Source organism: Aotus nancymaae, unplaced genomic scaffold (genome assembly GCF_030222135.1).
Source record: "Aotus nancymaae isolate 86718 unplaced genomic scaffold, 86718_ANA_hifiasm-v0.15.2.pri h1tg000008l, whole genome shotgun sequence".
In the NCBI taxonomy this organism is placed as follows: Eukaryota; Metazoa; Chordata; class Mammalia; order Primates; family Aotidae; genus Aotus; species Aotus nancymaae.
The window spans coordinates 7,465,421-7,479,656 of NW_026988419.1; positions in this window are offsets into that span (position 1 = coordinate 7,465,421).

Sequence of the window (14,236 nt, forward strand, 5' to 3'; positions counted from 1 at the left end):
AAAGACACCATGGCATGCACATCTAAAGTGTTGCTTCTCCAGATTGATCCTGAGGAACTTGTTAACTGGAACAAAGTCATAAATTTTGCAATCATTCAGAATTTGCATTTGTGTAAGGAAAGATTTTTAATGTTCTAGCTTGCTTTTACTTTTTTTGGACTCTATCATTCCTACCTCGTTGCCTTGGTGTTCATTCACGTGGCATAGCTCAATGGTGCAGGTTTCCCTTCCTCCCCCACCCCACCTGCTTGTTAATATTCTGGCCAATCCAAAGTGAAGCTTAGATGAGGGCCGGATAATATTAGCAAGTCACAATTAGGCCAAAGGATATGAACAAGTCGTGCTGCTGCCTCATGCTATTTGCAGCTTTTCTCTCTTAAGGCTTCTGATCTGCGGGTGTTTGGCAATGCTAAGAGACAAAGGGAGGTCATCACTCCAGTTCCTGTTTCAAAGAGAAAAACAGGCACAATAGCCACAGCAATAGTCACCGAAATAGTTACTTAGCACATGATAGAAATGCGTTTACATCCATTATCTCATTTAATCCTTTCAACAACCCAGGGAAGAAGGTAATATTATTGTATTTGACAGATGAGAAGAAAGAGATGCAGAAAAAGTTAGGTAATGAGCTCAAAGCTGCCTAGCTGGTGAATGGAAGCATTAGACTTTAAACCCAGATTTGCCTCTCACTAAAGCCTGTGCTTTTGTTACCATCGTTTAAAAACCTTTTTAAAAGCAAAGTTTTGAGAAGGTAGGGATGTGATGGAGGCCACTGGTTGGTTACATGGTCTTTCTACATTTGTCACACTCTCCCTCTGTTGCAGTTCCCCCCTGGTTTTCTATCTACCACATCCAGGCAGAAAACAGCAGGATGAACCAAGACACTAGTCACTGATTTTGAAGTAAAAGAAATTAGTCTATTAAAGTAAACTTGAGAACACAATTCTGCCATGTTCCTACATTCTCTGCGCAGAGGCTCCTCTCTTTCTATTGAGCAAATATCAAGAGGATCATTTAGATGGGATTTCCTCTGAAATGTAGCTAAAATAAATCTCATTTCTGAATTTGGGGTGCAAAATACTCATTATCATTTATTTGCATCAATTTTGCTCTGATGGTCTGAGTCAGTGGTTCTTAAACCTCAGTGTGAGTTAAGACTCATCCAAGGATGAATTCATTGGTGTTTGTTAGTTGTAAGTAACAGAAACCTGTTCTAGATGTAAGTGGCCAGGATTTGGGCAGCTCAGGGGTTCTGGGTAGAAGAAACTAATTTTATTTTCCTTCTATATTCAACTTGGTGATTGCATCAAATCCCAAGTTTTTTGATAACTTTCTACAGTTGTCAGAATTCTAAGATGTGCCTAAACATTCCTACCCCCTGTGGAACCCCCTCTCCCTGACTGTGGGTGGGAATATGAATGTGATGGGGCATCACCTCTGTGATTTGATTGCTAATCAGTTGACTGAGTTCATCAAAAAAGTGATTATCCTGGGTTTGCCTGGTCCGATCAGCTGAACTCTGAAAAGAGGAACTGGATCCTTGCTGGAGTGAACGACTTTATGAGAAAGAGATTCTCTTGCTGGCCTTAAAGAAGAAAATTGTCATGTTGTAGAGAAGACAAGAAGACAGGGAACTATGGGTAGCTCCTGGGAGCTGAGAGAGACCCCTGACCAACAGCCAGCAAGAAAATGAGGATCTCAGCCTCAAAGTCACAAGGAACTGAACTTGGCCATCAGTCAGTGAGCTTGGAAGAGGACCAATGTCTCACTGTAGCCCCAGCCGGCACCTTGATTTCAGCCTGTGGGAGCCTAAGCAGAGAAGCCAGCCACACTGTGTCCAGGCTTCTGACCCCCAGAACTGTGAGACAATGGGTATTGTTTTAAGAAGCTCAGTTTGTGTTATTTTGTTATGCAGCAGTAAAAATTAACATACCATCTGCATGTTGATGACTCCAGAATTTATATTTCCAGGTCAGACCTCTCTCCCGAACTTCAGCCTGATAGCCAACTGCCTATTTGATATCTCTGCTTGGATGTCAAATGCATGTTGCAAACTTAACATGTCCCAAACTAGACTCTCTACCTTCCCTTTCTTCTGATGGACTCTCCCTATAGTCCTTTTATCTGAAAAATGACAAATCTATCCTTACAGTTGCATAACTCAAAAACATTGAGTTGTGTTTCATGTTCATTCAATCCATCAGCAAATCCCTTGACTCTAGTTTTAAAATATTTCCGGAATTTCCCAGTTGTCACTAACTCTTCTGCTGTTTCTCAGCTCCATGCCACCACAGTGTTTCTCATGGAATAACGTGATAGCTTCTAACTGGTCTCCCAGATTCCATCTTGGCTCTTTTACCACCTATTTTCAACACACTAGCCAGACTGATGTTAAACGAAAGCCAGACTAAGTCACTCATCTGCTTAGAGCCTTCAATGGTTCCCTGGTTCTAAGAAAAATGATCAGTCCCCATTCCCCATCCATCCCTTTGCCATGTGGCTTTGCAGTGCCTCCCACTAGAGGTGAAGTCTGCTGCCCCACTCCTTGACTTTGACTTGGTCATGTCCTTGCTTTGAGCAAGAGGACAGGAGTGGGGATAGGTGATCCAAAATGACAAGGTCCGGCTAAAGAATTTAGTCCTTGTGACTTGTCATGTGTTTCCAGTTGCCTTCTGCATACTGCTGTCCCTGTGAGAACATGCCCTGGTGAGCTCAGTTGTCCAAAGAAGATGGTAGACTTATGGAGTGGGCATGGACCTAACTTGTCAGTTAAAACTGCCCAGTTGAGCTCAGCCTGGATTTGGCTGGCTCTAAGCTGACCTGTAGGAATGTAAGCAAAAGCAATGCTGGTAGTTGTATGCCACAGAAAGTCTGTGATGATTGTTACAAAGCAATAGTTGATTGAGACAGGCTCAGAGGGCAAGCCAGTGTGCTTCCAGTGGCCTGCGAGGCCTGGCATACTCTGTCCCATAATCACCCTAAGCGCTTCCTTTCAACTCTCTTTCTTCCTGCATTTACTCGGTCTCTTTACTTTTCCTTGACCTTGCTGGTCCCACTCTGCTCAGGCTTTTGCATTTTTTTTCCCCTCTGCCTATAGCCATCTTCCCCTGAAATGCTCGTGGCTTGCTGTCTCAGCACATTCTCAATGAGAACTGTTTGTGATCACAACCTCAAGAACTGTTTGCAATCACATTTTCTCTCCCTGTCTCCCTTCTTTGCTCCATCTTTTTCCTACTGCTTTTAAGACATTATTACATATTTTATTTGTGTTACTTTTTATTGTTTGCCTCCCTCACCCTTCCCATCAAATGTCAACTTCACAAAGGTAGGGGCTTTTTACAGATTTGTTCACCTCAAAATCTCTACGTCCTGGCATGGCGTTCTAGAGTACTTATTGAATAAATGCAGCATAAATGAATAATTTCTTATAGCTTTTCCAAGGCACTACTTTGTTTTGCCCTCTCATTCTGTAACACTGCCCAAAAATCAATGTTCCAGGGAAGATTGGGCCTGGTGTGGATCTCAGCCCCACCTCTTGGCCAGAGTAGGACAGGGCACCTTTAATTAGAGTCTCAACAGTGGGGAGGGGGGGTAATTACCACAAAGGAGTTGGGAATATTGTAACTAAGCAAGGGGGAATGACTCAGAGGAAGCCAAGGAGCAAGGCGTGATCCATTACCTGGGGCTGGAATCTAACTGCCTATCCTCATACCATTTTCTAGAGCCCCACTGAAGAGTGTATAGCTCACATTTTGAGAAACATTATATGCAGTCAAACACCTTAGGAAAGTCTTTGAGAATCTCAAAGAAGGTTAAGGAAACTTGAGACTGTCTCCTGCATGTATAGGGGAAGAGGAAATACCATCAGAAGCCCTTGAAGAAATTAGCCCTGTGGGCTTGTGCTAGGGAAGCACACAGAACCGGAAGTAGTTCCAGTGCTATCCAAGAGTTTGCAGCCTTTCCTAGTTGCTCTCATTTGGAGTCCCTGATTGAGCCCTTCACCATCACTCTGATCTTTTCTCCACCAAAGTCACAATCCACAGAGATCTACTACTGTCTCTGTCTGTGCTATTTCCCAGCTAGCACATAAGCAGTGAAGGGTAACTTTCATCTGCTTCTAGGGTTGCAGCTTGACAGACACATTCTTGAAATCCTGGGTTGGAATCCCAGGAGCATTTTCCCATTGTCCATAGTATGCGGGTCACTGTGATTACAGGGCTCTTTTGCTATATTTGCCTATAACAAATATCTGTGGGTTGGCCCTGGACCTGACGGCATCATGTGAAGATGGGAAAGAGCACTCTGAGCACCAGACACCAACTAGCTGACTTGTTTTCAGAACACAGATTGTTTGTGAGTTGCAAATTGTGCTGTTTTTTTTATTTTTATTTTTTTAGAGACAGAGTCTCATTCTGTTGCCTCAGCTGAAGTGCAGTGGTGCAGTGCGATCAGAGCCCAATGTAGCCTTGAACTCCGGAGCTCCAGGGGTGCTCCTGCCTCACCTTCCTGAGTAGCCGGGACTACAGGTGTGCACTACCACACCGAGGTAATTTTTATAACTTTTTTTGTACAGACACAGGTTTCTCTATCTTACCCAGGCTGGTCTTGATCTCCTGGGCTCAAGTAGTCTTTTTGCCTCTGCCTCTCAAAGTGCTGGGATTACAAACCTGAGCCACTGTACCCAACCAGAAACTGCACTTTTAGAAAAGGAAATTTACAATTTTTCTAGGTAAAGTGACTCAGTGTTTAATAGCTTGCAGAAGTTGATTTACTTCATCACCAATTTCTCTGCTATTTGGTGTACACATCAACGTGGGATATGTCCATCATGAAGTTGGAATATGATCTTTCATTTGTACAATAAGAAACACTAGTCTCTTATGTTCCAGAAACGTGTTACCCACTTGCCTTTACCATAGCTTGCTCACACAATTCTCCATCTTCAACATTTTCTATTCAATGGAAATAAGTAAACTTCTCATCTGGATAGCTTATTAAAAATCAGTTAAAGAGGTGAAGTTCTGTGAATAATTGTGAGGCCTTTAGAGATAGTTGTTATTTAAATTCATTCATTTATTCTGCATTTTGGTAATGTGTTTATTAATGTGTTGGATTCCTGTCACTTCACCTTTTGTCATTGGTTTAGGGAATTTAAAGTTGTACCTATCATTTTAACAATGTAGATATTTCTAAGTCCTGGAAATTAGATCTGAAGGGTTAGAGCCTTGGATAATGAAAATAATAATAGTAGCAGTAATAATTACAGTAATAATGATAATCATAATAATCCTAGCAGCAAACATTTTTGAGACTTTATTATGTGTTATGGAGCATGCTAGGCACATATATTACATCATTTAACCTTTCAGAGCTCTGATTTGTCTGATGTCGGTCAAATGGATGTATACTCAGGGAGTGCTGGTTTTGAATTCAGATGAAAATGGGTCTGAATACCATCTGTGGCACCTAACTGGCTGTGTGATGGGAGGCCAGTTACTTAACCTCCCTGTAAAATGTGGATAGCAATCCCTACCTTAGGGAATCTTTGTGAAACTAAAGTTAAACACAATGATATATGTAAAAGACTAGGTATGGAATCAAATAGTCATTTCTTAATAGACAGTGGCTCTTACTAATAATAAATTTACCACATGTTACACATATCAAAGCTCCTAATACATACAGATAAACAAACAGGGGTTGAATGAGTAACAAGAAAGTCTACCACCCAAAGCTCAAGGAGCCAGCACACACATTTTGATTTTGATTGATAATTACAATTTGCTAACCATTAATAAATGGGATTAGGAGAGTTTACAAAGACTCTGCCTTTAACTACATCCCAAATGTAAGATGGGCTGACCATCAATTATTACTTCTAAGCACTTTATTACTTTCTCACTGAGGTTTTAGTCTTTGGGTTGTGCAAGCACCACCAATAAAAAGCAGAGTTTGGGGGAGGTGGGAGTTGGGAGGTAGGAAAGATACTCTTTAAAAAATCCTTTGCCCAAGATAATTATAAACACTGAAGAAGAATACAGGCAAATTAACATCATAATCTATGGGAGTGGAAGACATGGTGATGGTTTTCCCACAAGAAATACATCTATTTTGGAATTCTCAGTGGTTTACAACTTTCTCTACCATGGGAGTCAACACAGTTTTCATTTACTGAGTCAGAGTCACTGTCCCTGGAGTCTTTGCCTCTGAATTTTAAACCAAAAAAAAAAAAAAAAACAGAGAGAGAGAGAAAATAAACCATGGTAGAAGAGATGCAAAGCATGGAAAAAAGAAAATGAGGGAGAAAAAAGAAATGAGAGAGAAGGAAGAAAAGGAGAGGAGGAGAAAGGAGAGCGAAGGGAAAAGAGAAAAATCAGTGTGCTGTTACAGAGACTGAAAGAATGATATTTCACTTTGTTCTAATCAAGTAAAATAAAAATTGAAAACATTTTGATTTAAAGCATCATTGAAAATAGTTCAAACTTTGAGTGTTATTCAACCAGTGAGCCTCTTGTTGCCCTAATTGCAAGTGTTTATTGAATACTTACTGTGTGTCTAACTTTGTGCCGGTTCCTGTTGCGGTAGATTGGGCTTATCAATGGGTCCATGTCTGTTCCCTCAATGTTGGAGATACTAAAAAATTAGAGAATCAGACACCCTATAATCAAGAAGCAAGATCAATAGAGAGGCAGTTTATTTTAGTTATGTAAGTTCTAGGAAGAATAAAAAGGAGTGGACCAGTCAGATACCTTTGGGAAATTCTGCATACGACTTCTTCTAGGAGAATCACAGCACATATCAGCATATTAAAGTTCCTCTTTCAGTAGAGCTTCCTGGGTCCTCTCAAAAGCAGAGACTTCCAAACATTGCTTGTGTGAAATTTATTAGGAAGTGTGAATGCAGAGGGCAGGGCAAGAAGCAAAGGAGAGCGAGAAAGGGAAGGAGAAAAAGCCAACAGAAGAATGTGTCACTGAGTTGGCCACCATGAAGGGCACCTGGTGCTCAATGCTGTGGGACTTTCTGCTAAATAAAAACAAAACCTGGGAAAGCAGGACGAAAAGTTCAGCAAGAGGGACTGGCATCTTGGGAACTATCATTTGAGCCTCTGACTAAGGCCCTATCAACTGTGTCTTGGAATTGTCCCCATAGGAGGCAAAAGGGGGAGCATATACCCACTGGCTCCTGAACCACCTTGGTCAAGGGTGGTTGCCATGTGCGTTGTCACTCCCTGTAACTCTGGGTAGCCCCTCCATGATGGCTGGGCAGTTCCCAGGGAATAACTGGGCTGCAGGGTCAGAGAAGCCCAAGGCAGGAAGAGAGAGGCTCTAGGCACTGGGCCAAATGAGGCTTTGCCAGCTGGCACCTGGGAAAGCCTGGTCAAAGCCTGGCAGAACTGGACTCTGAAAGAAGTGGCTGGAGGAAGAGGTGGGCCCAAGAGGATGCACAAGTTGTCCACAAGAGTAGGCCAATCCAGACACCTGTTTAAGCTTCTTCTTTTTTTTTTTTTTTTTTTTTTTTTGAGAGAGTTTTTGCTCTTGTTACCTAGGCTGGAATGCAATGGCGTGATCTCGGCTCACCACAACCTCCGCCTCCTGGGTTCAAGCAATTCTCCTGCCTCAGCCTCCCAAGTAGCTGGGACTACAGGCGCCCGCCACCATGCCCAGCTAATTTTTGTATTTTTAGTAGAGACGGGGTTTCACCATGTTGACCAGCATGGTGTCAATCTCTTGACCTCATGATCCACCGGCCTCGGCCTCCCAAAGTGCTGGGATTATAGGCATGAGCCACCGCGCCCGGCCCTGTTTAAGCTTTAACCTTTCTAATCTGCCATCCCAGTCGAATTGTTATTCTGCTGATTATGTTTGATAAACTTAAGAATGCTTTCTTTGAAATAATAGGTACAGGAATTGGTCCAACATCAAACATGGCCTATCCAGGGGATAAGAAAATGCTTCTCACGTCTTTTTTTTTTTTCTTTAAATGTCTGCTTTGCTATGTTTTGTTTTCATCTACCAGCAGCTCTTTTTCCACATGGCAGGAAATATGGGTCATGGTAACTCCCACTAGGTCATTTGTCCTACTCTTTCCTTTTGCTCCTGGGCATACAGTTAGACTATTTTTTTCCCAGCCTTCCTTGCTGTTAGGTGGGAGTGTATGATGGTTTCTGATTAATGGGAGGTGAGCAGAAGAGATGTGTGTCACTGTCTCCCAGGAGTCTTCACCTCAGGTCTCTTTCTCTCAGCTGCCAGGAGGCTGCAGGGGATTTAATGAGGACTCCATGGCCCAGGGGATACAGGGAGCCTTCGTGGAAGACCACATGGCAAATATCCACATTGGGCCATTAAGAGAGTAAACAGACAAACAGAAAGCAACCTCAACATGGTGTCGTTTGTTACAGCAGTTAGCTTACCCTGGCTAACACACTTCTCATAATCCATATATCAATATCAATTCTCAAAAAAATTTAATTATTTCAATTTGGGTCACTTGGCTACTCTCTGGAATAATCAGAGTTTCCAAGAAGTTGGGGGGAGGTAGGGACTTTTACCTCTAGCAGAAATATATGGAATGGGAATAGATAATTTATAAGATGAAGAAAGAAGGGATAGGAGGAAAAAGAAAAGATGGCATGGTAATTGTTACAGGATCAATCCTAGAAGTCAATGCATCTGCTATGGTTTGAATGTGTCTTGCAAAAGTTCATGTGATTCACAATGCAGCAGTGCTGAGAGGTGGAGCTTTTGAGGGGTGATGGAGTCATTACTGGATTAATGGATTAATGGACGATGGAAGGAATGGGTTAGTCATCACAAGAGTGGTTTAGTTATCACATTAGTATGTCTGTTTAAAAAGCCAATTTGGTTGTCTGTCATGAAATCCTTGCCATGTACCACCTGGGGACCCTGCAGAGTCCCCATCAGCAAGAAGGCCCTCACCAGATGCAGCCACTCAACCTTGGGTTACCCAGCCTCCAGAACTATAAGAAATAAATGTTTCCTCTTTATAAATTACCCAGTCTCCGCTATTTGGCTATAGCAACAGAAAATCGACTAAGACAGCATTGGATTCCAGACTCGGCTGTACCGTAACTTAAGTATGCAGTCCTGGGTCTGGTACTTTACCCAATCTGGGCCTTGCCTCCTTGGTACCATGAGATAGTTTAGATGGTCTTTAATGACTTTTTAAACTTTGAGATTGTTTGGTCATAAAATGATAAAAAATTAAACTGGACAGATTCTACTCTTTCCTAGGTAGACTGAGAGGTACTTCAGAGGATCCTTCTGCCCCTCATTTTTACAGGTGTCATGGGAAACATGGGCCTTTGCCACCCATTCTTGGCACCGTCTTCAACTAGACCAGTGAATCCAAACTACAACTGTGAAATCCAGAGTATTGCAGTCACCTACATGCAAGGCAGAGGGAAAACACAGTTGGCTCTGCTGCTGGCTCTGCATCTGCTCCTACAAGGCAGATGATCTCTCATCTCAACTTATAGTCAGACAGGGTGCTTTGAATGGAGGCAGCAAGGGAGTCCAGGGTCAGAGCTGCCTGGTGGCCCCATCTCAAAGATCTCCATCTCTCTTCCTGAACAGTGGGTGTGCTGGAGGAAATAGTTATCCTGCTCACTTGATAGATGGATATTTAGTCAAGAAGGGGATTTATTCCAGATTTAGAGATGGGAGAGGCAGGTCAGTTCCATCATGGGCAGCCATGTGCAGTGGTCTTGTGGGCAGAACTGAGAACAGAGGGATCCAGTGAGAGGACATTTCAAGGAGCATGCCATGTGTCCTGAAAGGGGCCAGGCAGTAAGAAATGGCATTTATAGGGATTTATAGGGAAAACAGCAAGGGGCTAAAAATAAATAGTAATACTCACGCAGTGAGTCACTTTAGAGGCATCTATAAATTCTTCGCTGACGCCATAAGAACATGGGAGAACTTAACACATGAGAAAAGTGAGGAATGGAATCGGGGTGAATGGGGGAGATGCAGATGACCTGCTAGATGGTCCTGGCTAGATGACCTTTGCCCCACTTCTGTGAGGTGGCATCTGCAGTCACAGATAGAATACGGCATCTGTGGTCATAGAATGATTGGTGGTAGTTTTAAAGTGAACGTTTTGATGCTATCTGCTTAGCTTTCTCATGCTAATCTCTTTTTGTAGTAAGTCCTTCTAAAGTTACTGATTCATAGTAGGGGTTGCACTTTGAATCTAAGGGATCTCTGCATGTTAGGAAGATTAAGGGACAGGGAGTAGAGTTCACACATGTTGGCATGAGGAACCACGTTGTGTCTTGGGAGAAGGCTGTCCTTGAGAAAAAGGCTGGATTTATGTTCTAAGCTCAATAAAAACAACTCAGAGTTCTGCAGGCAGGGTTCGTGTACAGGAATTTCTCTCATGGTGACTCCTTAAAAACGGATCCTATAAACGTGTTTCTGAGCTGGTGGTAGTGGGGTGTGTGTGTATGGAAACTAAACACTTGGGAGAGTGGCATTCATTAAAAATGTCTAAGACATTTTTTCCTTCCTTAATTCCTTTCCTTCCCTAATTATTGGTTGAGCACCTACTCTGTGCCAGGCCTGGGACTTGCCCCTGGAGCATAGTGATAGGTACTCATCTTGCTTGCATTTGAGGGGAACGAGACACAGATGTATGAGGCAAAGCAGGCAAACGTTAGCTGGTGATGAAGACATAATCAGATTAATGAAACTGACAGGGATTAGGGGCATGTGGGGGTGGGATTTCTTGGTGAAATTTCAGATGACAAGGAGCCAGCCCTGCAAGGAGCAGAGTGTTTCAAGCAGTGAGAATGATGATTGCAAAGACCCCGAGGAGGGAAGGAATTGGCATGCTCTGTGACCTGAAAGGAGGCCAGAGAGGATGAAGCAATAAGGAACAGGGTTAGAGACAGGAAGCGAACTGGTCATTTGGAGCAGGGTTTCCCAACTGCAATGCTACTATTGGCATTTGGGACTGGAAAATTCTGTTGTTGGGAACCACGCTGTGTATTAGAAGATGTTTTGCAGCAGCATCCCTGGCCTCTACCCACTAGATGCAAGTAGGTTCCCCCCAGCTGTGACAGCCACAGATGTCTTGTGGAGTTGAGAAGGACTGGTTTTGGCTGTAAGCCCACCAAAAGGAAGGTGGGACCCCAAGGAGAGTTACTAAAATGTCAAACAAAAGAGGTGATGGGGAACTTTATGTGTCTGCTTGTCTGGGCCACAGTACCCAGATATTTGGTTAAACATTTGGGTGTTTCTATGAAAATTTTTTTAGATGAGATTAACATTTAAATGAGGCGGCGCTGAGGAAAGCAAATTGCCCTCCATAATATGGACGCGTCTCATCTACCCAGTAGAAGGCCTTAAAAGAAAAAAGACTGACCCCCCAACAGAAGACAGAATTCTGCCAATAGACTGCCTTTGGACTCTGCAGTGTCATCTCTTTTTACCCTGCAGATTTAGGACTTACCCAAATTCCCTAAAATAGTATACCACCCCCAACCCTTTTTATCCTCTCTCTTTCTTTCTGTCTTTTTCTTTTTCTTTTCTTTTTTTTTTTGAAACAGAGTTTCGCTCTTGTTACCCAGGCTGGAGTGCAATGGCGCGATCTCAGCTCAATGTAACCTCCACCTCTTGGGTTCAGGCAATTCTCCTGCCTCAGCCTCCTGAGTAGCTGGGATTACAGGCACGCGCCACCATGCCCAGCTAATTTTTTGTATTTTTAGTAGAGACGGGGTTTCACCATGTTGACCAGGATGGTCTCGATCTCTTGACCTTGTGATCCACTCGCCTCGGCCTCCCAAAGTGCTGGGATTACAGGCGTGAGCCACCACGCCTGGCCCTTTCTGTCTTTTTCTATTGATTCTGTTTCTCTCTCTATATATATATATAATATATGAAATATATATATATTATACATATATATATATCAATCACATATACAAACAGACACACACACACTCTCTCTCTCTTTCTCTATTGGTTCTGTTTCTCTCTCTATTTCTCTATCTATATGAATATCACACACACACTCTCTCTCTCTTTCTCTATTGGTTCTGTTTCTCAGTATGTATGTGTATATATGTATCACAGACACATACAAACACAGAAAACACAGACACCAATACACTACGTATATAATATAAATATATAAAATATATATGTATAAAGTACACAGACATACACACAAACACATTCTCTACTGGTTCTGTTTCTCTGAATATATGTGTGTGTATATATATATATATATATAAAATACACAAACACACAAATACACACACACACATTTCTCATCTCTCTCTCTTTCCTATTGTCTCTGTTTCTCTGGAGAATTCTGACTACTAGACGACTACAGTCATTATTCTTCTCACTTTAGCATTGAATCCAGGGACTCCTGTGATCATTGCCTTGGGTGGTGCCTGGGTGGTGGAGAAGGCAGTGGAAGTGGCTGAAGCCACCATGGAGCTTCAGGACCTCCACAGAGAACACACACCTTGGCAGGGGGGGCAATTTTCTTGTTGTGAGGCCCAGAGCAGGGCTGGCAATGAGGCCCCTTCCAAGGCCTCACAGTTCAGAGAGGCCTCATGGAAAGAAGGTAGGAGACAGCTGCAGTAAAGATGGGACAGAGGGGATGGGATTGTTTCTGATGCACCTGAGGTCACCCCTGGGAACACTCTTATTAGTGAGTAGATAGAACTTTCATTGGGACTAGAGATATGCGAGGGAAGTTGACAGTCAAGGAGATAGGGTTACCTCTATTTTGTGGTGATATTTTAACTCCCAGGCTGGTGTGGGGGAACTGAGGATGGAGACAGATGAGAAATATCTCAGTGTGAGTGTGACTTAACTATCTGGTGGACCTCAAATGGTGCACAGATAAGTACATACTATCTACTTGCAACCTGGTGGCTAGCTAACAAAAAATAGTGCCTGGAAAGAGGTAATATACACTCAGATGGCCATTCTCTACACATTTCCTGCTCCTTGGGGACTTAGAGAGTTGCTTACATTGCCACATTAAGATACCTGACTTTTAATGGGCAACACCAAAAGGCATTTTCTTTTCCTGAATATTCAGAAGTTGGATTCTTTCCCAAGACAGGCCAGAGTGAAGAGGAAAAGTAGTTTATTCTCCATTTGGAAAACACATAGGTTTGATTATTTGGACCGGAGATTCAAGAGAAGTTTCTTTTTATAGATGTTGGTTTTGGAGTGAGTTCCAGCAGTCATTTCGGGTATCTATCCAGTCATCTCAGTAAATTTGCTATGACTTGGCCTTGAGAGGAGGTTTGGCGGCCTCGACTCCTGGGATATGTTGCTGATCCAATCTGAAATCCCTCTGTAGGTTGAGAGAGCAACATAGCCCATGACTTTTGGGTGATAGGTTCTTTTATATAAGACCATGAAGCAAATGGCCCTTTCTACATACTGTTGAATTTCCCAGAGGCTATGACCAGGGATTAGATGGAAGTAAAAAAAGTTTAAGAGATACTGCTAAAAAGCATTGAGTAATGCATAACTTGGCTTAGTCATGTCCTTCAAGTGTTTGTGGACAGCCAATAAGACCATGGGTAATTGAAAAGAAAATGTGCTTATTTTCACACACGGGGATAGCTCCAGTGGAAATGAATCCCTTTAAACATTTTAATTTCAGTATATTCTATATTATAAGAGATACACATACACACACTCACATGTTTAGTTTTTGGCTTGTATTGCTTTTGCTATGACTGTAGTTTTGCTAACCTGATGTTATGTAAGTGCCTAGAAATTTTTCTTAAAAATGATCCAATTTGATCAAAATGATCTAAATATAAAATCTCAAAAAAGGCCATGTCAACACACAGCTAAACAAGTAAATGCGATTCTTACTGTTTGGGCCTTTATAAAAAATGATCCATGATAGTTGTACACATTTTGGGGTATATGTGATTTTGATACATGTGTTATTTGTCACTCCATTGTTTATCTTGGTTTTGTTTTCTTTCTTTGATAAGTGTGTATAATGTATAGGGATCAGATCAGGATAATTGGGATGTTCATCACCTCCATTATTTATCTTTTCTTTGTTTTGGTCTTTTGATAATCATTCTAGTTCACTAGTTCCCCACCTTTCTCCCCCATGGACGCTGTTCATGGCTAACCTTCCTGTTGGAAATGGCCGCTCATATCGAGTTGCTGCATAGATAATTCTGCAATTTCCAGCTCCAAACCCTCTCCTTTCTCATGTGTTA